General features: G+C 37.3%; 1 protein-coding gene and 2 pseudogenes across 1 annotated transcript in view; all 3 read left to right on the forward strand.

Moving 5' to 3' along the window:
- The window catches only part of PCDH15 (protocadherin related 15), a 711784-nt gene that overhangs the window by 129861 nt on the left and 555793 nt on the right, over window positions 1–26130 (forward strand). The window lies entirely within an intron of this gene.
- LOC125960948 (cytochrome c oxidase subunit 2-like) lies at window positions 15304–17230 on the forward strand (annotated as a pseudogene).
- On the forward strand, window positions 17250–20826 carry LOC125960947 (ATP synthase subunit a-like; annotated as a pseudogene).

Consider the following 26130-nt stretch of genomic DNA (forward strand, 5'->3'; position numbering starts at 1 on the left):
GCCAAAGTATTATTTTATGAAAGGTCAGCAGCTGCAAACTTCTGAATATATAACTGTGAAATAAGTAAATTGAAAACTTTCTAAGCATTAGGGAAATAGGTTATCTCAAGTTATCTAAAATTATATTGACATTTAATCATATTTCATTTTTGATATTCCTTTTCTCATTTGTTTACTCTATAGCACCTAATATACAATGGTATTGCTGGATCTAGTGAAATGATCACAAAATAAGGGACAGGAGAAGTACACAAAGCAGACAGAAGTCAAAAATTATACAAAGCAGACAGAAGTCAAAAAGGGCAGCAAGCTAGGGTGTTTTATACAAGGAAAACAACTCTGTTCAATATAGTGGCTCTTGTTTACTGTTTAAGTTTCAGAATGCTAATGTTAATGATGATGAAAAGATTAAGTTGTGCAAAGTAACCCTTGGTTTCTAAGGAAATGAAAAACACCCTTAAGAAAAGAACATTCTATTCTATTTTTCCTTTTTCTTTAAATCCTTTACTTTAATCTCATGTCTAATAGAAATAAATCTGAATAATATAGAATTAAATTATGCCACACATACACACACTTAATGCCAAGTGATGCTGTTATAATGAACCATTTTTCTGTAGAGAGAGTATCTAAATCCTGTGTCACTAGGGAAGACAACTGAAGCTAGTATTGGTTTCATCTGTATAGACTATTGGATGATGGACCATGGGCCTTCATGGGCAATAAGAATGGGCCTGTGTGCTGCAAGAAATGAAGACCTATTAGGTTCTGTCTACTCATAACCACACAGAAAGAAACCTTCAATTTTTTTTCAGAATAGGAAATTCTGTGTATTAAAGATAAGTCATTCTAATTTAAATTGTGATTCCTTTTATTAGCCAAACAAAATACATCTGTGTGGCTCCTGTGGGCTGCAAGCCACCAATATTTTGACTCCTAATTTAGGCAACAAAGATGAGAGAAGTGCATGGTAGAAAGGACATCCATAAGATGACATTGTTTTGGGAAGGGCGTGAAGGGACTTTGCTTTGAGCTTTCCTTGCATATCCAGCACACTCTTTACACTTACGTTGTATAATTTGAGTTTAGTTGAGGAGTGAGTCTGATGGAAGTTTAGGAACTCAGGGATGGGAGAAGCACCAAAGTTCAATTGCTTGTTTTAACATCAAGCTCCTGGAGATTCTGTCTACAACTGCTCTTTCTTATGCATGATCTTGGATTCCACTATTACCCTGTCCCCAATGACTCTTTCCCCAATTCCTGTTTATCATGAGTGGTTTTTCACTTCTGTTCCTCATGATCAAATATTGGCTGCTAGATTATTGATCTTTGTTGTCAGGCAACAAAGGTATGACTTTTCTGTTAGGACACTGGAAATCTGAAATGGAAATCTGAAATGGACCACTACTGTCACTTGACTATAGTAATCAACAGTGTAAATGTTCTCAGCAATCCCTGGATGAGAACCATAACCCTCAGATGACTTGAAACTGTTCTTGGACTTAAAATACCTCCTACAGCAGTTTTCAAAACAAAGATTCAAATGCCACATATTTCCACCTGGAATTGCTAATGTAATTCAACTAAATATGCTTAAGTGTGCCACATGGATTAACGAATACGAAAGTACTTGGTATCCCTTCATCTATCGCTACTTCATGAAACTGAAGGATGCACTAAAGCTAGATTTTGTATTCATATCAGATGGTACAATTTCAGTAAATAGCATAATATTTATTCCTTAGAATAAGAATGAATCTCTTAACTGTACTCAATAATAAAAGTTTTGTGGAATTGTCATAGCTACATACCATTAAAGTACATTCAGCTTGGTTAAAATACAAATGGGTTTACTTAAGTAGAATATGGAGATATAATATATTGTAGTGTTCCTTTTAACCTACCCAAACCACTTGCCACTGATGACCACAGGCAAGGTTTTTTTGTGTGGTTTTTTTGTTTGTTTGTTTAGTATCAGTCCTCATTTTTGTTTTCTAGATTCTGAGTTTTGTCTAACAGTAATTCTTAATTCAAGTCTCAAGTGCTGGCTGCTTAGCACAGAACTCTTTATTAACTCAGGACCCCTCAGAAACAAGGTTCTTTTCATTATAAGAGCATTAAACAATCTCCTTTTACCTGTTCTTGCTTTTGCTGGTATATTTTCCTTGTTTGTCTGCCTCCAAAAATTTACAAGTCTACAAAACGGTGATTTGAATTGTCAGACCTGTGTGTAGTTGAGAGAGTTGCTTCTTAAAATGGTTTTGAGTAGGAAAGGAATAGCTATCAGTTAAGGTATACTAGAAAAACTAGAAAAAAGAAAAACCAATGCCCTCCTGGTGGCAGAAGCAGGACCTCTAGGGAAAAAAATAAAGCAGGCCAAGACAACAGGGAGTGATAGGCAAGTGGGGAGGCAGTGGTGCTATTTCAGGTGTCTGTCTAAGGAGACCCCATTTGAGCAGAGGCCTGACCAAAACTGACTGAAGATGTGAGCCATGCATTTAGCCGAGAAATTTACATTTCAGACAGGAAAATTAAAATTCACAAGGCTACAAGGAAAAATATCGTTGGTCAGTTTAAGGTACGGCAAAAAAATTGGCTGGAGAAAATGACTGATAACAAGTGTGGCTGAAGCAGAGAAGACGGATGTTGATTGAATATATGTAAACTACTCAGAATTTTTTTGGTTTGCCAACAAATCAGTTGATAGTGAACTATAGGTTGCTAGATTAAATCACTAAGGATAGTTCTTCTTCCTGTCCCTCACTCGATATCTTAGTTTAGATACTTCAAAATTTGAATAGGCAACTGGGTGTGTATGTATTTATAATCTCAGATAATTTTACCCTTTAAAAAATCTGTCTGCTAAAAAATAATCAGAAAATACATTAATTTGCTCAGTTTGGCTTGGTGGTATCACTTCCTCATTTAACACATAATAGAGGATTACTGCAACCATTCCAAAGGTAAACGTGAGTATGATAGTTACATAAATATTGAGTGTCTGAAAGTTTGATAGTGTGGTACCATCAAAATTATAACCAGAGATCTTTGTTATATTACATTGTCTTCAAAACACCATTAATATAAAAGGGAAGATTCAGTGCTAGTGGAGTCACATTTCAGAAGAATATTTGTAAAACTGTCCACTTTGCTTAATAACATGATCATCTTTATAGGAGCATGTTTTGGTGAAAATGCTGAATAACGTACTTAATCTTTAGGACAGGCAGGATGTCGGCATTATTAGTAAGGAACTAATCTCTACAGGGTTCATTTACTATCCTTAAAAGTGTTTTTTTAGGGATGTGAGGACTTTTATAGACGAGAGTCAGACTAAAGGTTATACGTGAATTAACAGAGTGAATAATTTAAATGCTACCTTTGAAAAACTGTCCCAAGTCTTAGAAAGAATTTAAGATTCCTCTGTAGTGAATAAGCTTTATGGAACATTGTTCAAAGCAAAGCTTTTCATTCTAATTTTGTATTACTAATGACCAGTTAATACCTCTACATTTCCATCCTGTAATGAATAGCAAGTACGAAAGTGAACGTTTCATTTATATTATTTGCACATTCTTTTGACATCTTGAATTTTGATGTCTTTCAAATGTTCTACAATGAATAGATTCTTGTCAGTTAATACCATTTGTTTTTTGAAATCTATTATATATCCCAAAATAAAATTATTTCAGTTTGATTTTAGTTTGTTTCAAAATGTCAGCTAAGTCTCACAAAATATTTTCTCTGTACTTTTTCATTCTCCAGCATAGGCTACTTCTTTCTTTTTTTTTCATTTAGTTGAAGCAAAACAAGACACTTGACTTTGAGTAGACTAAAAGCAATTTGAAATTGAATAAACTATCTTCACATATAATCCTAAATAAGATTCTAACCTTGTGTATTTTTTATTGAAAATTCCTATTTGGTATATAAAAACTTTTATCATTGTAGGCATTGATAGGATACCACATAGACATTCGTATTACTATATTTTTTAGAAGGCTTCAGAGATCATCTTTTGGGCTTTGATTATATAAAAGCATGCTACTTAAATTAATATCTTTGAAGTGTTGTGTTGTATTTTAAGTATCACTGTGAATTCAACATTCTCCTCCATGGTATGTTTACCTGTAACTTCAAATTTTTTAATTGTTGACTATTAGTTAAAATTAAGGCTCTAGGAAGATGTACCTTCTTTCTGTGACACAGTCATTTAGAGATGGCACAATATTCCTGGTATGTGACAGATATCTTCTGTAGGTCATATTACATGAGTAAGACATAATTGTATTTATATTAATAATAGTTGAAAAAAGAAGAATCTACTGTAAATAACAGAGTTCATTTGGCCTATAAATATAGAGTCATGCTTTAAGAGAAAGGCAAGCTGGAAGGCAAACATGTAAGTCTGTGGCTAGTATTTTTTCTGCCAACAATTGATGGTACCTTTTATCTCAAAATGGGAAGTACGTATTAGGATCATTATGTTAGACTGCAAAAATTCATGAGAGCAAAGACTATCTGCTTTGAGTCATTGCTGTAATCCCAGAAGGTAGTGAAATGCCTGGTATGTAGCAGGCATTCAAAAAACTTGTTTGATTCAAGTAAATCATCAACATGAATCCCACAAACAAATTACCATCTGAGTTAAATGGCACATATATGTCTATTTAGAATAGTTTGAAGTGTTATTAAAATCTCTCAATATAATCAACGTTTAATCAAAATTCACTGTGCACATAATTTTTATAAATTTCAAGTGTTTTCTGCCTGCATGAAAATGTCTGCAATAATCAGATAATTTTTGTTCAACAGAGCATTTTGAAAGATGCTCTATTGAACGAAAATTGAAGTATTGAAAGAGGAAGTATTTATGATAATACTAAAATCAGGGAGTGCTGTTGTATATGCATAAATATAACCATATTATTACTTTAAATCTAAGAAAAAATAAATATAATTTTAAAATGTTTAAAAAGGCTATATTATGGCATCTTAAAATATGCAATACATATTTCATGTATTCATACTTTTTGCATATTTAAAAGTATTTCATAAAATAATCTGATCTAAATAAATTTACAAAAATATATTTTATTTTAATTTTTGGTGTTATAATTTTGACTCTGAAAATATCAACCTAATGATTTGATATGATATCAAGGTATCTATGTAAAACTACTATCTAACTTGAGAAAAATGTTATTTCTCAGTTTTTAGGTCTATTAGCCTTTTGTAGTTTCTCTAAGAAACTAGAAATAAGAAATTCCAAACTATTTAAAATTCATCAAATTGTCATGTGAGTTTGCATTCATTAAATGGGAAAAATAATCTCCATTTGCAATTTTACATTTCCAGTTATTTAAAATAGAAATTTTAATTCCAGAGATAACTGATTTTTGATAACCCATTTCTTCAGTAAAATAAAATTAAATTTAAATGCCATCTTTGTAGGATAGCAACATATGATATATACAGAAAAGGGATACATATACCTAACCTACCAATGTCACTTGTGTACATACTCACACACAATTCCAGAAAAGTGCCATATTTTGAAGAAATGTTTTAAGATATTTAGGCTATGATAGGCTTCCTGAATCCTTGCATATCTACCAGTGAAGGAAAAGTACTCTATATTCTAATAGATCTCTTAAAGTTTTAGTAATCAGCCTTAAAAGCATATTATGGAAACTCTATCTTACTGGTGAAGAGAAATTTAGAGAACAAAAAACCTCAAAAGGAATTTCTCATTTAAAATAGTTTACTTTGGGCTTCCCTGGTGGCGCACTGGTTGAGAGTCCGCCTGCCGATGCAGGGGACACGGGTTCGTGCCCCGGTCCAGGAAGATCCCACATGCCGCAGAGCGGCTGGGCCCGTGAGCCATGGCCGCTGAGCCTGCGCGTCTGGAGCCTGTGCTCCGCAACGGGAGAGGCCACAACAGTGAGAGGCCCGCGGACTGCAAAAAAAAAAAAATAGTTTACTTTAAAGATTAAAAACAATAGCAGAGGTCCACCTGGAATTAGAAAAATGACATAGACCTCTGAGTTTTCACTCACTGAGATTGAAGCAAGTATTAGTTCTTCTATATATTCAAGATAATATTTATCATGATATAGCTTCTTAAAGATGTGATTAGAATCTATTGTTAGCTTTAAAATTCATCTAACCCTGCAGCCAGACTCCAGGATGGCTTTGCCTGCCAGTAGTCAGACACTAACCCCAGGACCCGGCTTCACTCACTAGTGGGCTGGCAACCCTGACTCTCCTCACCAGTAAGCCAGCCCTGGAGCCCCCTGGGGTTCTGTAGTCAGCTGCCTTGTGACCAAGCCCCACAAACCAGCAGCCTCCAGAAGAGTCCTGACTGTTGGGTCTCACAGCCAACCAGACTAGGAGACAGTCAGGCCTACCAGACCACCCACATAGTCAGCCTGCCACAAGAAAGGATCCATGCAGCCCTCATGAGGGAAAGCCCAGAACAGATAGCTCAGTTGACAAGAGGGGAGTGCGCTGCTGTGATGCATAGGATGTCTGCTAGAGAAGGCCACTAGTTCAAGGTCAGGAAACCTACCAGATATCCAGAAATACTAACACCAACTTAGGCAAAACAAGGCAGCAGAGGAACATGTTTCAAATGAAGTAACAAGATAAAGCCCCAGAAGAACAACTAAGTGAAGCAGAGTTAGGCAATCTATCTGAGAAAGAGTTCAAGGTAACTATCATAAAGATGATCAAAAATCAAAGAGCTCAGAAGAATGGATGCACAGAGTGAGAAGTTAGATGTTTTCAACACAAAGAAAACATACAGAACGACCAAACAGATGTAGAATAAATGGAGTGAAAAATATACTAGAAGGAATCAATAGTAGACTAAATGATACAAAGGAATGGATCAGGGAGCTGGAAGACAGCAGTGGAGATAACTTAACACTGAACAGAAAAAGGAAAAAAGAAAAAACGTGAGGACAGTTTAAGAAACTTCTGGGACAACATCAAGTTCACTAACAATCTCATAATAGGGATACCAGAGGTAGAAGATAGAGAAAGGCACTGAGAACATATTTGAAGACAAAAGAGCTGAAAAATTTCCTAACCTGGGAAACGAAACAGTTACCCAAGTCCAGGCAGCACAGACAGTCCCATACGGGATTAACCCAAAGAAGAAAATACAAAAAGACATATTGTAATTTTTGTCATTTAATTACAGACAAAATGTTAAAAGCAGCAAGACAAAAGCAAATAACATACAAGTGAATTCCCATAAGGCTATCAGCTGATTTTTCAGCAGAAACTTTGCAGGCCAGAACAGAGTGACATCATATATTTAAACTGATGAAAGAGAAAAAGCCTACAACTAAGAATACTCTACCCAGCAAGGCTCTCATTCAGATTCAATGGAGAGATCAAAAGCTTTACAGACAAATAAAATCCAAGAGAATTCAGCACCACCAAACTAGCTTTACAACAAATGTTAAACTTCTCTAGGCAAAAAAGAACAGGCCAAAACTAGAAATAAGAATTATGCAATGGAGAAGCTCACCAGTAGAGGTAAACACACAGTAAAGATAGGAAATCATCCTCACACAAAGCTAGTAGGAAGGTTAAAAGACAAAAGTAAAATCTATATCCACAATCAGTGGTTAAGGGATTCACAAAACAATTAGATGTAAAATATGATATCAAAAACAGTAATCATAGAGGGGAGGAGAGTACAGACGCAGGTTTTTTTTTTTTAATACATTTGAAATTAAGAGATCAGCAACTTAAGTTTTGTGTGTGTGTGTGTGTGTGTGTGTGTGTGTGTGTGTGTACAGTCTATATATACATAGACTGCTATGTAAAAACCTGGTGGTAACCACAAACCCAAAATATTGATATACATATACACACAAAAAAATAAAAAGGAATCCAAACACAACACTAAAGATAGACATCAAATCGCAAGAGAAAAAAACAAAAAAGAAAAAAAAAGCCCTACTAAAACAATTAACAAAATGGCAATAAGAACATACATATCAATAATTACCTTAAATGTAAATGGACTGAATGCTCCAATCAGAAGACAGAGTGGCTGAAGGGATACAAAAATAAGACCTATATATATGCTGCCTATTAGAGACTCACTTCAGATCTAAAGACACACAGAGGCTGAAAGTGAGGGGTTAAGAATAATTACTCCATGCAAATGGAATCAAAAGAAAGCTGGAACAGCAATACTTATCAGACAGAATAGACTTTAAAGCAAACTGTTACAAGATACTGCATAATGCCCAAGTGATGAATCCAAAAATGTATAACAATTATAAATACATATGCACCCAACATAGGAGCACCTCAATACATAAGGCAAATATTAACAGACATAAAAGGAGAAATCAACAATAACACAATAATAGGAGACTTTTAACACCCCACTTACATCAATGAATAGATTATCCAGATAGAAAATCAATAAGGAAACACCGGCCTTAAATTACACTTTAGACCAGATAGACTTAATTGATACACATGGAGAGCATTCTACCTGAAAACAGTGGAATACAGATTCTTTAAGTGCACATGGGACATTGTGCAGGGTAGATCACATGCTAGGCCATAAAACAAACCTCAGTAAATTTAAGAAAATTGAAATCATATCAAGCATGTTTTCCTACCACAATACTATGAGACTAGAAATCAACTATAATAAAAAGATTGTTACAAACACATGGAAGCTAAACAGTATGCTACTAAACAACCAATGGATCACTGAAGAAATCAAAGAGAAAATCAAAAATTACCTAGAGACAAATGAAAACAAAAAACACAATGATCCAAAACCTGTGAGATGCAGCAAAAGCAGTTCTAAGAGGGAAGTTTATGGCAATACAAGCATACCTCAGGAAATAAGAAAAACCTCAAACAATCTACCCTTATATCTAAAGGAACTAGAGAAATAAACAAAACCCAAAGTTAGAAGGAAAGAAATGAAAGATGAGAACAGAAATGTGAAACAGAGACTAAGTAGAAAAAAAATCAATGAAACCAAAAGCTAGTTCTTTGAAAAGATAAACAAAATTGATAAACTTTAGCCAGACTCACCAAGAAAAGAAGGGAAAGGGCCCAAATCAATAAGATCAGAAATGAAAAAGAAGTTACAACCAACACTACAGAAATACAAAGGATCATAAGACACTACTGCAAACAACTATATGCCAATAAAATGGACAACCTAAAAGAAATGGACAAATTCTTAGAAATGTATACTCTCCCAAGACTGAACCAGGAAGAGAAAATATCAACAGACCAATTTACAGTAATGATATTGAATCAGTAATTTAAAAACTCCAACAAACAGAAGTCCAGGACCAGATGACTTCACAGGCAAATTCTCCCAAACATTTAAAGAGTTTATACCTATCTTTCTCAAACTATTCTAAAGAATTACAGAGGAAGGAACACTCCTGAACTCCTTCTATGGGGCCAGCATTGCCCTGATAGCACTCAAAAAAAGGAAAATTCCAGGCCAGTATCACTGATGAACACAGATACAAAAATCCTCAACAAAATATAAAACTGAATCCAACAATACATTAAAAGGATCATATACCATGATCAAGTGGGATTTGTTCCAGGGATAAAGGAGGGTTCAGCATCTGCAAGTTAGTCAGTGTGATAATAACCATAGGATCATCTCAATAGATGCAGAAAACGCTTTTGACAAAATTTAACATCCATTTATGAGCCTCCTTTTGGGAGGAGGAAGAAGAGATCCACAGCCCTGCCATGCTCCGAGGCCCCGAATTGAGCCACGGTGGGTGGGAGCTATCCTTTGGTGATTAGGAAGTTTTGAGAAGCAGGCATCAATCATCAGAGTGAAGAAAGTGGGGACGGGGGGGGCAGCTGGCACTTCCATGTATCTCAGGCTGGGGTCCACAACATTGCCCCCTATTACCTCTTGGTCGGGGGAAGGAAAAGGGACTCCAATCATGTCCTATCCAAATGCACATGAGGCTTTGGAGGGAACACCTCCCTGCATGCTTTATCTGAGTCCCCCTGCCCACCTGCTCCATCCCCAGAATCTCCAGCTTTGGAAGTGGGCTGGATAGAGAAGTTGTTTTACACTTAAAGAAGGATATGGAATAATATGTCCCATGGCAGAGTGAAGAGATTAAGCATGAGATCAGATTGATGGACCCAACCTATAAGCTACCGTATTTTGTGGGATGGAATATCTCAGGAGTAAGGAAGGGTTTTCCACATCTTGTCCCCTCATAAACCCCTCTTGGGATAAGGTGCTGAGAACTGTCCCAAGCAGTGGATTGTGATGCTGGGCAAAAGGGGTGATTGAGGGAATGGCTGCAGACCTGCTGCTTCTAAGCTCACTCCCACCCCCTTTTGGGCCAATACAATTTTATTTATTTGCTCCCTTGGATGACTCTACCTTGGTTCCCACTTTCTTCAGGATGCCAATTGCACTAGCTGTGGGCGAATGACATATCTTGTGCATTTCAACTTTTTTTTCCCCATAATATTCTGGTTTTGTATTTTTGTATATTTTAATCTAAGGCCCTCATTCCTGAACTGTGTTCTCAGGTACGTGAACAATCTCAGGGATAAGTTGGCAGCAGCTCCAGGTCTGCATAGCAGGAATTCCTTTCATTGCTGTATCACCAGAGAGAACAACTATTTGGAGTGTGTAGTCTATTGCATAATGACTTAACTAGTAATAATTTAGCAAAGAGATCTTAAGTTAAATTACCCGAAACCAGACGAGCTACTTATAAGCAGTAACTAGAACAAACTCATCTATGTGGCAAAATAGTGAGAAGACTTATAAGTAGAGGTTAAAGGCTAACGAGCCTGGTGATAGCTGGTTGTCCAAGAAAGGAATTTCAGTTCAACATTAAACAATACTAAAAACCACATCAAGTTTCAACGTATGTTTAATTGTTAGTCTAAAAAGGTACAGCTTTTTAGAAATGGATACAACCTTTACTAGAGAGTAATATAAAACTTAAACCATAGTTGGCCTAAAAGCAGCCACCAATTAAGATAGCGTTCAAGCTCAACAACAAAAATAAGTTTTAATTTCAACAATAAGTAAAATAACTCCTAGCCTGACTATTGGACTAATCTATTTAATTATAGAAGAAATACTGTTAACATGAGTAACAAGAAAAATTTTCTCCTCGCACAAGCTTTTATCAGTGACTGATAATATACTGATAGTTAACAGCCAATAAATATAACCCAACACTAAACTATTTATTAAACATACTGTTAACCCAACACAGGTGTGCACTAAGGAAAGATTAAAAAAAGTAAAAGGAACTCGGCAAACACAAACCCCGCCTGTTTACCAAAAGCATCACCTCTAGCATAACCAGTATTAGAGGCACTGCCTGCCCAGTGACAATCGTTAAACAGCCGCGGTATCTTGCCCGTGCAAAGGTAGCATAATCACTTGTTCTCTAAATAAGGACTTGTATGAATGGCCACACGAGGGTTTTACTGTCTCTTACTTTTAATCAGTGAAATTGACCTCCCCGTGAAGAGGCGGGGATAACACAATAAGACGAGAAGACCCTACGGAGCTTTAATTAATCCACCCAAAAAGCACAAAATAATACCACCAAGGGATAACAAAGCTTTATATGAGTTGACAATTTCGGTTGGGGTGACCTCGGAGTACAAAAAACCCTCCGAGTGATTAAAACCTAGGCCTACTAGCCAAAGTATAATATCACTTATTGATCCAAAATTTTGATCAACGGAACAAGTTACCCTAGGGATAACAGCGCAATCCTATTCTAGAGTCCATATCGACAATAGGGTTTACGACCTCAATGTTGGATCAGGACATCCTAATGGTGCAGCAGCTATTAAGGGTTCGTTTGTTCAACGATTAAAGTCCTACGCGATCTGAGTTCAGACCGGAGTAATCCAGGTCGGTTTCTATCTATTACGCATTTCTCCCAGTACGAAAGGACAAGAGAAATAAGGCCAACTTTAAAAAAGCGCCTTCAAACAATTAGTGACCCAGTCTCAACCTAATAAACTAGCGCAAACATACTCTGCCCAAGACCAGGGCTTTGTTGAAGTGGCAGAGTACAGCAATTGCATAAAACTTAAGCTTTTATACCCAGAGGTTCAAATCCTCTCTTCAACAAATGTTTATAATTAACATTTTAACACTCATCCTTCCCATTCTTTTAGCTGTAGCATTTCTATCATTAGTAGAACGCAAAATCCTAGGCTACATACAACTCCGAAAAGGACCAAACATCGTAGGTCCATATGGCTTATTACAACCCTTCGCCGATGCAATCAAACTATTCACCAAAGAACCCTTACGATCAGCCACATCCTCCACCACCATATTCATCATCGCACCCGTACTCGCACTAACCCTGGCCCTCACAATATGAGCTCCCCTACCCATACCACACCCCCTCATCAACATAAACCTAGGAGTACTCTTCATATTAGCAATATCAAGCCTAGCTGTCTACTCTATTCTATGATCTGGATGAGCTTCTAATTCAAAACATGCCTTGATCGGAGCACTACGAGCAGTAGCACAAACAATCTCATATGAAGTAACATTAGCTATTATTCTTCTATCTGTACTTCTAATAAACGGCTCCTTCACTCTATCCACACTAAACACTACACAAGAAAAACCATGACTACTCTTCCCCTCATGACCATTAGCCATAATATGATTTATTTCCACCTTAGCAGAAACTAACCAAGCCCCTTTTGACCTCACAGAAGGAGAATCAGAACTCGTATCTGGCTTTAATGTAGAATATGCAGCAGGCCCTTTCGCCCTATTCTTCCTAGCAGAATATGCTAACATTATCATAATAAATATATTCACAACTATCTTATTTCTAGGGGCATTCCACAACCCCTACACACCAGAACTATGCACAACAAACCTAATCGTTAAATCACTACTATTAACAATATCCTTCCTATGAATCCGAGCATCCTACCCCCGATTCTGATATGACCAACTAATACACCTACTCTGAAAAAACTTCCTCCCACTGACACTAGCTCTCTGCATGTGACACGTCTCACTACCCATTATAACAGCAGGTATCCCACCTCAAACATAAAATAAGAAATATGTCTGACAAAAGAACTACTTTGATAGAGTAAATAATAGAGGTTTAAGTCCTCTTAATTCTAGAATAATAGGAATCGAACCTACCCTTAAGAATTCAAAATTCTCCGTGCTACCACATTACACCATAATCTATAGTAAGGTCAGCTAAATAAGCTACTGGGCCCATACCCTGGAAATGTTGGTTCATATCCTTCCCATACTAATTAACCCATTCATCTCCATCACCCTATTAACAACCCTCGTCCTAAGCACAACAATTGTAACCATTAGCTCCCATTGACTGTTCGCCTGAATTGGACTAGAAATAAATATGATAGCCATCATTCCTATCATAATAAAGAAACCTAATCCTCGAGCCACAGAACCCTCAGCCAAATACTTTCTAACACAAGCCACAGCATCCTCATTACTCATACTAGCAATTATTATTAACCTAATACACTCCAGCCAATGAACTATCATAAAATTATTCGACCCAACAGCATCCATCCTAATAACAATAGCTTTAGCCATTAAACTAGGATTATCCCCTTTTCACTTTTGAGTACTAGAAGTTACACAAGGTGTTCCCCTAAGCACAGGACTAATTCTACTTACGTGACAAAAACTCGCACCCATCTCAATCGTTTATCAAATTTCACCATCAATCAATCTACACCTAATAATTACTATATCCTTTCTATCGATTCTAATTGGAGGCTGAGGTGGACTAAACCAAACGCAACTCCGAAAAATCATAGCCTACTCATCAATTGCTCACATAGGATGAATAACCGCTATTTTATTATACAACCCAGCCCTCACCCTACTAAATCTATTAATTTACATTGTAATAACCTTCACCATATTTATGCTACTTATCCAAAACTCCACTACCACCACACTACTACTATCCCAAACATGAAATACAATACCTGTTATAACAACCTTTACTATACTCACCCTACTCTCCATAGGAGGACTTCCTCCACTCACAGGCTTTATACCCAAATGAATAATTATTCAAGAACTAACAAAAAACGATACCCTCATCCTACCCACCCTCATAGCCATCACAGCTCTACTCAACCTATATTTCTATATACGCCTTACCTACTCCACAGCATTAACCCTATTCCCCTCTACCAACAACATAAAAATAAAATGACAATTCCACTCCACAAAACAAATAACCCTTTTACCAACAGCAATCGTACTATCCACAATACTTCTACCTCTTACACCAGCATTCTTTGTCCTACTATAGGGGTTTAGGTTAAATAAGACCAAGAGCCTTCAAAGCCCTAAGCAACTATAATTTTACTTAACCCCTGCACAATAAGGATTGCAAGACCATATCTCACATCAATTGAATGCAAATCAAACACTTTAATTAAGCTAAATCCTCACTAGATTGGAGGGATACATCTCCCACGAACTTTTAGTTAACAGCTAAATACCCTAATAAACTGGCTTCAATCTACTTCTCCCGCCACGAGAAAAAAAAGGCGGGAGAAGTCCCGGCAGGATTGAAGCTGCTTCTTTGAATTTGCAATTCAAAATGATTACTCACCACAGGACTTGGCAAAAAGCGGACTTTACCCCTGTCTTTAGATTTACAGTCTAATGCCTACTCGGCCATTTTACCTATGTTCATAAACCGATGACTATTCTCTACCAATCACAAAGACATTGGTACTCTGTATTTACTATTTGGCTCCTGGGCAGGAATAGTGGGTACTGGTCTAAGCTTGTTGATTCGTGCTGAATTAGGTCAGCCTGGCACACTTATCGGAGACGACCAACTTTATAATGTTCTAGTAACAGCCCACGCCTTCGTAATAATTTTCTTTATGGTTATACCTATCATAATTGGGGGATTTGGAAACTGACTAGTTCCCTTGATAATTGGAGCCCCTGACATAGCATTCCCTCGTCTAAACAACATAAGCTTCTGACTACTTCCCCCTTCCTTTCTACTACTGATAGCATCTTCAATAATTGAAGCCGGCGCAGGTACAGGCTGAACTGTATATCCTCCTCTAGCCGGAAATCTAGCAAACGCAGGAGCCTCAGTAGACCTTACTATTTTCTCTCTGCATTTAGCCGGTGTATCTTCAATCCTTGGGGCTATTAACTTCATTACAACTATCATTAATATAAAACCACCCGCTATAACCCAATACCAAACACCTCTCTTCGTGTGATCAGTCTTGGTCACAGCAGTCTTACTCTTACTATCACTACCCGTCTTAGCAGCCGGAATTACCATACTATTAACTGATCGAAACCTAAACACAACCGTTTTTGACCCAGCAGGAGGAGGCGACCCAATCCTGTATCAACACCTATTCTGATTTTTTGGTCATCCCAAAGTATATATTCTAATTCTGCCCGGCTTCGGAATAATTTCACATATCGTTACCCATTATTCGGGGAAAAAAAGAGCCTTTCGGGTATATGGGAATAGTATGAGCTATAGTTTCTATTGGTTTCCTGGGTTTTATTGTATGAGCTCATCATATATTTACAGTTGGAATAGACGTAGATACACAAGCATACTTTACATCAGCCACTATAATTATGGCTATTCCTACAGGAGTAAAAGTCTTCAGCTGACTGGCAACACTTCACGGAGGAAGTATTAAATGATCTCCCGCCCTAATATGAGCTTTAGGCTTTATTTTCTTATTCACAGTAGGAGGTTTAACTGGTATTATCCTGGCTAACTCATCCCTAGACATTATTCTCCATGACACCTATTATGTAGTTGCCCATTTTCACTATGTACTTTCAATAGGAGCTGTTTTCGCCATCATAGGGGGTTTCGTCCACTGATTTCCACTATTTTCAGGCTATACACTTAACCCAACATGAACAAAAATCCAATTCATAATTATATTCGTAGGTGTAAATATGACATTCTTTCCACAGCACTTCCTAGGCCTATCTGGAATACCTCGTCGATACTCCGACTATCCAGATGCCTACACAACATGAAATACCATCTCATCAATAGGCTCCTTCATCTCACTGACAGCAGTCATACTGATAATCTTCATTATCTGAGAAGCATTCGCATCTAAACGGGAAGTATTAGCAGTAGACCTCACCTCCACAAACCTTGAATGACTAAACGGATGTCCTCCACCATATCACACATTTCAGGAACCAGTATATGTTAACCTAAAATATTCAAGAAAGGAAGGAATCGAACCCCCTCTAATCGGTTTCAAGCCAACATCATAACCATTATGTCTTTCTTTATGAGTGAGATATTAGTAAAGTCTTAGGTAACTTTGTCAAAGTTAAATCACAAGTGAAAACCCTGTATATCTCCATGGCATACCCTTTCCAACCAGGCTTACAAGACCCAGCATCACCTGTTATAGAAGAACTCCTACAGTTTCATGACCACGCATTAATGATTGTTTTCCTAATTAGCTCCCTAGTCCTCTATATTATTACCCTAATACTTACAACCAAATTAACACACACTAGTACAATAGACGCTCAAGAAGTAGAAACTATTTGAACTGTCCTCCCAGCCGTTATCTTAATTATAATCGCCCTACCGTCTCTATGAATTCTCTACATAATAGACGAAATTAACAATCCCTCCCTTACCGTAAAAACAATAGGACATCAATGATATTGAAGCTATGAATATATTGACTACGAAGACCTAAATTTTGACTCCTACATGATTCCAACCTCGGACCTAAAACCAGGAGAACTATGATTGCTAGAAGTAGACAATCAAATGGTCCTACCCATACAAATAACAATCCGAATACTAGTTTCCTCAGAAGATGTATTACACTCATGAGCTGTTCCTTCCCTGGGTCTAAAAACAGATGCAATTCCTGGACGCCTAAACCAAACAACCCTGATATCAACACAACCTGGCCTGTTCTATGGACAACGTTCAGAAATCTGTGGCTCAAATCACAGCTTTATGCCAATCGTTCTCGAATTAGTACCCTTAGAGAACTTTGAAAAATGATCTGCATCCATATTATAACTTCATTAAGAAGCTAAACTAGTGTTAACCTTTTAAGTTAAAGATTGAGAGTTATAAACTCCCCTTAATGATATGCCACAACTAGATACATCAACATGACTCCTTACCATTCTATGATCTTTACCCTCTTCACATTACTTCAACTAAAAATCTCGAAGTATTTTTATTCTCCTTCCCCCAAACCAATGTGCACTAAATTACAAAAACAACAAACCCCTTGAAATTACACATGAACGAAAATCTATTTGCCCCTTTCATAATCCCGATTATACTAGGTATTCCTATCACTACTCTAATTATTATATTTCCCACCATACTATTCCCAACACCAAATCGATTAATCAATAATCGTATAATCGCTATCCAACAATGACTAACCAAACTTACATTAAAGCAACTGATAGTTACACATAACCTCAAAGGACAAACCTGATCTCTAATACTTATCTCACTTTTCCTATTCATCGCTTCCACAAATCTTCTTGGAATACTACCCCACTCATTTACATCCACTACTCAACTCTCTATAAATTTAGGCATAGCTATTCCATTATGAGCTGTCATTATCGGTTTCCGTAACAAGACAAAAATATCCCTAGCCCACCTTTTACCACTAGGCACACCCACTTTCCTGATCCCTATATTAGTAATAATCGAAACTATCAGCCTATTTATTCAGCCTTTAGCTCTAGCAGTACGGCTAACAGCTAACAACACAGCAGGTCACCTATTACTACACCTAATCGGAAGTGCAACTCTTGCATTAATAGATATTAGTCTATTCATAGCCCTCATCACATTTACCATCCTCACCTTATTAATCATCCTCGAATTCGCCGTAGCCCTAATCCAAGCCTACGTATTCACCTTACTAGTAAGCCTATACTTGCAGGACAATACATAATGACCCACCAAACCCACTCATATCATATAGTAAACCCCAGTCCTTGACCACTTACAGGAGCTCTCTCAGCATTTCTTATAACATCAGGCCTAATCATATGATTCCACTTCAACTCAATAATCTTACTGACTTTAAGCTTTTTGACAAATACCCTAACAATATACCAATGATGACGAGATATCGTTCGAGAAAGCACTTTCCAAGGCCACCACACACCAACCGTTCAAAAAGGACTTCGATATGGTATAATCTTATTTATCTTATCAGAAGTCCTATTCTTTACAGGCTTCTTCTGAGCTTTTTACCATTCAAGTCTTGCCCCTACTCCTGAATTAGGAGGCTCCTGACCACCAACAGGTATCCACCCTCTAAATCCACTAGAAGTCCCACTCCTCAATACCTCCGTGCTATTAGCTTCCGCTGTATCTATCACTTGAGCCCATCATAGTCTCATAGAAGGCGACCGCAAACATATACTCCAAGCTCTTCTCATCACAATCATACTCGGCCTCTATTTTACCCTACTTCAAGCATCAGAATATTATGAAGCCCCATTTACAATCTCAGACGGAGTTTATGGATCTACCTTCTTTGTAGCCACAGGCTTCCACGGACTACACGTCATCATCGGATCAACTTTCCTTATCGTCTGCTTCATACGCCAAATAATGTTCCACTTTACATCAAACCACCACTTTGGCTTCGAAGCCGCCGCTTGATACTGACATTTCGTAGACGTCGTGTGATTATTCCTCTATGTATCAATCTATTGATGAGGTTCGTAGTCCTTTTAGTATTAACAAGTACAACTGACTTCCAATCAGTTAGTTTCGGTACACCCCGAAAAAGAACAATAAACCTTCTATTAATGCTACTGACGAACACAACCCTAGCCTTACTACTCATACTTATCGCTTTTTGACTCCCCCAACTAAACGTCTATGCAGAAAAAACCAGCCCTTACGAATATGGCTTTGATCCAATAGGATCTGCTCGCCTACCTTTTTCCATAAAATTTTTCCTAGTAGCAATTACTTTCCTCCTCTTCGACCTAGAAATTGCTCTCCTGCTCCCCTTACCTTGAGCAATCCAAACAAATAACCTAACAACAATACTCCTTATGGCCCTATTCCTAATCTCCCTACTGGCAGCTAGCCTAGCCTATGAATGAATCCAAAAAGGCCTAGAATGAGATAAATATGATACTTAGTTTAAAATAAAACAAGTGATTTCGACCCACTAGACTGTGATCTAAACTCACAAGTACCAAATGTCTCTAGTCCACATTAACATTTTAATCGCCTTTACAATATCCCTCACAGGTTTATTAATATACCGATCCCACCTAATATCTGCATTACTATGCTTAGAAGGCATAGTATTATCATTATTTATTCTAGCAGCCCTTACAATCCTAAACACACACTTCACTCTGGCCAACATGATACCAATCATCCTCTTAGTATTTGCAGCCTGCGAGGCAGCTATTGGACTAACCTTATCAGTCATAGTTTCCAATACATATGGTACCGACTACGTACAAAACCTTAACCTCCTTCAATGCTAAAATTCATTATTCCTACTCTTATACCTTTAACTTGACTATCAAAAAGTAACTTTATCTGAATTAATACTACAACTCACAGTTTACTAATCAGCTTTACAAGCTTACTTCTACTTAACCAATTTAACGATAACAGCCTCAACTACTCTTTAACATTTTTCTCTGACTCCCTTTCTACACCACTCTTAATATTAACAATATGACTTCTTCCCTTGATATTAATAGCAAGCCAATCTCACCTCCTAAAAGAACCACTTACCCGAAAAAAACTCTACATTACAATACTAATTATACTACAAACCCTCTTAATTATAACCTTTACTGCTATAGAATTAATTATGTTTTATATTACATTCGAAGCCACATTAATTCCTACTCTCATTATCATTACCCGTTGAGGTAACCAAACAGAACGACTTAACGCAGGACTCTACTTCTTATTTTATACACTCATAGGATCTCTCCCCTTACTAGTAGCACTAACATACCTACAAAATACAGTAGGCTCCCTAAATTTCCTATTATTACAATACTGAGCCCAACCACTACCAACTTCCTGGTCTAATACTTTCATATGATTAGCTTGCATAATAGCTTTCCTAGTAAAAATACCCCTTTACGGTCTACATCTTTGATTACCTAAAGCACATGTAGAAGCCCCTATTGCAGGTTCAATAGTCCTTGCAGCTGTACTACTAAAGCTCGGAGGATAAGGCATACTACGAATCACATCAATTCTTAATCCCCTAACAGAACACATAGCCTACCCTTTCCTTGTACTATCCCTATGAGGAATAATCATAACCAGTTCTATCTGTTTACACCAAACAGATCTAAAATCACTAATCGCATACTCCTCAGTCAGCCACATAGCACTCGTCATCGCAGCTATCCTTATCCAAACCCCTTGAAGTTACATAGGAGCTACCGCCTTAATAACTGCCCATGGCCTTACATCCTCCATATTATTCTGTTTAGCAAATTCAAACTACGAACGTATTCATAGCCGAACCATAATCCTAGCACGAGGCCTACAAATTTTTTTCCCACTAATAGCTACCTGATGACTGTTAGCATGCCTAACAAACCTCGCCCTACCCCCTACCATCAACCTGATCGGAGAACTACTCGTAATTATATCAACTTTCTCATGATCAAACCTCACTATCATCCTCATGGGAACAAATATTGTAATCACAGCCCTCTACTCCCTATACATACTAATCATAACACAACGCAGCAAACACACACACCATATTAACAACCTTACCCCTTCTTTTACACGAGAGCATACCTTAATGGCCCTACACATTATTCCCCTCCTACTCCTGTCGCTAAACCCTAAAATCATTCTAGGACCTCTCTATTGTAAGTATAGTTTAAAAAGAACGTTAGTTTGTGAAACTAAAAACAGAAGACAAAAACTTCTTACTTACCGAAAAAGTATTTCAAGAACTGCTAATTCATGCCCTCCACACTTAACAATGTGGCTTTTTCAAGCTTTTAAAGGATAGTAGTTATCCATTGGTCTTAGGAACCAAAAAATTGGTGCAACTCCAAATAAAAGTAATAAACTTATTCACTTCCTCCACCTTACTCACACTACTCATACTGATCACCCCTGTCATAGCATCTAGTACAAACCTCTACAAAAACAACAAGTACCAACATTATGTAAAAAATATAACCCTCTTTGCTTTCATCACCAGCCTAATCCCAATAATAATATTTATCCATACAAATCAAGAAATACTCATTTCAAACTGACACTGAATTACCATCCATACCCTTAAATTAACACTCAGCTTTAAAATAGACTACTTTTCACTTATATTTATACCCGTAGCATTATTCATTACATGGTCTATCATAGAATTTTCAATATGATATATACACTCCGACCCTCACATCAACCAATTCTTCAAATATCTACTTATTTTCCTCATTACCATACTTATCCTCGTCACAGCTAACAACCTCTTCCAATTATTTATCGGATGAGAAGGAGTAGGGATCATACCTTTCCTACTAATTGGTTGATGATTCGGACGAACAGACGCTAATACAGCCGCTCTTCAAGCAATCCTATATAATCGTATCGGAGACATCGGATTCCTTCTGTCCATAGCCTGATTCTTACATAATACAAACGCATGAGACTTACAACAAATCTTCACACTCAACCAAAATCCCCCAAACCTCCCTCTTACAGGACTCACACTAGCCGCAGCTGGAAAATCAGCCCAATTTGGTCTACACCCCTGACTACCCTCAGCAATAGAAGGTCCCACCCCTGTTTCAGCCCTACTCCATTCAAGCACAATAGTCGTAGCAGGAATTTTCCTACTTACCCGCTTCTACCCTCTAACAGAAAACAACAAATTTATTCAAACAACAATACTTTCTCTAGGCGCCCTCACCACTCTATTCACAGCTATCTGTGCCTTAACGCAAAATGATATCAAAAAAATTATTGCTTTTTCCACCTCCAGTCAACTTGGCCTAATAATAGTAACGTTAGGCCTCAACCAACCGCACCTAGCATTCCTGCACATTTGTACACACGCTTTCTTCAATTTTTTCAATTAGAGGTGGCTTTTCTGCCATAGTGTCCTCTTGAAACCCCTCCCTCTTCAGTGTTTCATGGGAGACTACATTTGAACTGGGTCACCCCATGACTTGGTCTCCTACTGAAAGATTGGAAATTGGTCTGAACAGGAAAAGGTGGTGCAGAGAGGTCAGGAGAGTTTTGTTTGGAATCAGAGCATAAGCAAAAACAGTAAAATTAAATTTCAGTGTATCAATTTTATAAAGCAGTTTAGGTTACGGTGATTTAGCAGAACACAGGAAAGCAAGAAAATGTGTCACACTTATACCAAATTAAGGATGCTGAGTTATGCTACTTATGTATGCTACTTTAATTTTGTTTAACACTCTGTGCCAAAATAAACTTTATTCCCTATAACTTAAAATGTGTGTGTATATTATACATATATATGTGTGTGTGTATACGTGTGTGTATATATATATATATATAATAGTTTATTATGTATAGTTAATTCCACTGTTTTGGCTGCAATAAAATCCACTTTGAAAAAGTGAAAAAAAAAAAAGGTGCAGAGAGGGGAAGCCAAAGTTAGGTGAAGGTCATCTGTATGTGTGATAAAGGATTCCTGGTTCCAGACTTCCAATTCCAGGGCACAGGACTCACTTTATATACCACATCCTTCACTGGATCGGGCTAGGCCTACCATGCACAACAGGGTGTATGTGGGTGTTTTTTGTAAAAAATGTGAGCTGGTAAGAATAGGTTTTAAGAATGATGCCTCTGTACCCATCTTGAGCTGCCCAGGGATGGATATATGAAGCAAGGACAAAATCCTTAACTTTTAACAATTCTGGGCTTTACCTCCTTGGCTTCCAGAAAGATCATCAGCAGTGGCTTCTTTATGGTTCCCAAAGTCAGTGTCCTGCCCTGCTGCAGCAGTGATAAGTGTCATGGTAGCTAAAGGAGAAAAGGTTTTTGTTTTGTTTTGTTTTGACAGGCTGTGAGATCACTGCAAACCTACCTCAGTGTGTTGTAATGGAGCAAATGCAATAGAACACACTTGGTGATGTGTGTCTGATCCTGGCTTCTTGTCACCCCCAATTGCTGCCCCGCTCTAATTGTTGTATTTGTCTGGGCTTTGTAGGACTTCACAAGTAATTGATTTGGTGATTGCTAGGTGGCCTAGTTTGTGTAAATATGATGTGTTGCTCTTCTCCATGTCCTTTTGGGGTTTTATTGTTTATAAATTTTTTTATGTTGAGAAAAATAGGCAAAGAATCTTTGACAAAGTGTTCTGCACCAGGCAAAAAAACTCCGAAAGATAAGCATGGGGGCCCCTCTTCTTGAAGTGAGGGTCTTGAACTATATTTCTTTTGTGTTCCTCTTCCCCTATTTTCTATTTTGAACAAGATCTTCTGTCCTAAAAACTAGATTTCTACACCCTCCTGTATTTCCCCCTTCTCTCCCCTTTAAAAAATAGACCACACACCTATACATTTAATTTGTGGGGTGTCTGCAATTCTTAAATGATTTGTGCAAAAATCCTGAAGAAGCTAAGAACCCTCCTCTCTTGTTCCCAATCTCCTGAATCAAGACCATTCCTTGAGGCTATTCATGCCAGACAAACTGCTGTCTTTGGATGGATTAAAACCTACTTTAGTCTTTAATCCTAGGGTAGAGAGAAGCAACGAGGGGGCCTTCCATGTAGAAAGTGGCTTGGGAGACCAAGAAAGGAAAGATGAATGTATATCCAAGGAAAGACGAATGTATATCCAAGTCACTCAAGAACTTTTATGCATGTGCAAGAAACTTATGTCAAAGTGGCTACAAGATTATTTCAATAGGAGACGGAAGAATATAACTCCGTGTTTACTGCTAGAAATCAAAGCTTTGTGTGAAATCTTGAATTTATGGGGAGGGAGGGAGGGTAGGAAAGCAGGTGCCTGTTTGTTCTTTCCCTCATCCTGAACTGCAGGAGACTGAGACTCCTCGGGCTTTGGCGACCCCATCTGGGGAGTGTTTATTTGATGGTTGATTTTGCTATGCCAGGTACTTCCTTTCCTGTTTGGTATCATTTTGTAACACACATGCTGACCCTTTTCCCTTTCCCTTCTTTTCTCTGGGAAAATACAATGAATAAAGACTTATTGGCACTGAAAAAAAAAAAAAAGTGACCATACTACCCAAGGCAATCTACAGATTCAATGCAATCCCTATCAAATTACCAATGACGTTTTTCACAGAACTAGAATAATTTTAAAATTTGTATGGAAACACAAAAGACACTCAATACACAAAACAATCTTGAGAAAGAAGAACAGAGCTGGAGGAATTACATGCCCTGACTTCAGACTATACTACAAAGCTACAGTAATTAAAGCAGTATGGTATTGGCACAAAAAGAGACACATAGATCACTAAAACAGAGTAGAGATCCCAGAAATAAACCCACACACTTATAGTCAAATGACCTATGACAAAGGAGCCAAAAAAATACAATGGAGGCAAGACAGTCTCTTCAATCAGTGCTGCTGGGAAAACCAGACAGCTACACATAAAATAATGAAATTAGAACATTCTCTAACACCATATACAGACATAAACTCAAAGTGGATTAAAGACCTAAATTTAAGGTCAGATACTATAAAACTCCTAGAGGAAAACATAGGCAGCACAATCTTTGATATAAGTCACAGCAGTATTTTTTGGAGACTTTTCCTAGAGCAAAGGAAACAAAAGCAAAAAAAAAAAAAAAGGGACCTAATTAAACTTACAAGCTTTTGCACAGCAAAGGAAAGCATCGACAAACAGACAACCTACTGAATATTCTTATTCAGTAGGTTGATATCATTTGCATATCATTGCAAATGATATGACTGATGGGGGTTATTACCCAACATATATAAACAGCTCATATAACCCATCAAAAAAATTTTTTTAATGTGCAGAAGACCTGAATAGATATTTCTCTAAAGAAGCCAGACAGATTGCCAACAGTCACACAGTTAAGATGGTCAACATCATCAATCATCAGGGAAATGATGAGGTATCACCTCATACCTCTCAGAATGGCTATCACCAGAAAGAACACAGATAACAAGGGTTGGTGAGGATGTGAAGAAAAGGGAACCCTCATGTACTGTTGGTGGGAATGTAAATTGGTGCAGCCACTGTGGAAAACAATATGGAGGTTTTTCAAAAAACTAAAAATATAACTACCATATGACCCAGCAATTCCATTCCTGGGGAATTATCTGGAAAAAATACTAGTTCGAAAAGATACATGCACCACGATGTTCATAGCAGCATTACTTAAAATTGCCAAGATATGGAAGCAACCTAAGTGTCCATCAACAGATGAATGGATAAAGAATATGTGGTGTGTGTGTATATATATGTGTGTGTGCGTGTGTATGGTATACTAAGCCACAAAAAAATGAAATATTTCCATTTGCAACAATATGGATGGACTTGTAGGGTATTATGATAAATAAATAAGTCAGAGAGACAAATACTGTATGATATCACTTATATGTATAATCTGAAAAAATACAACCAAATAGTGAATATAATGAAGAAGCAGACACACATATAGAGAACTAGTGGTTACCAGTAGGGAGAAAGAAGGGTGGTGTGGTCATTATAGGCTTAGGAGACTAAGAAGTGCAAACTATTAGGTATAAAATAAGCTACAAGGATATGTTGTACAACACAAGGAATATAGCCAATATTTTATAATAACTATAAAAAGAGTATAACCTTTAAAAAATCATCACTGTATTGTACACCTGTAACATGTAATATTGTACATCAACTATACTTCAAGAAATTCATTTGAGAACACTCTCCAAAAGGAAAAACTTAATCACTCCCATACTTCATAATTTCATAGCACTTGGGGATCACAGTATATAAATCTATACACTTGTGTTATATATTGCTATTACAAAGAGATTATTTGCACCTGAGGTAATAGATGTATTTCAATCAT

Source organism: Orcinus orca, chromosome 14 (genome assembly GCF_937001465.1).
Source record: "Orcinus orca chromosome 14, mOrcOrc1.1, whole genome shotgun sequence".
NCBI classification, from domain to species: domain Eukaryota; kingdom Metazoa; phylum Chordata; class Mammalia; order Artiodactyla; family Delphinidae; genus Orcinus; species Orcinus orca.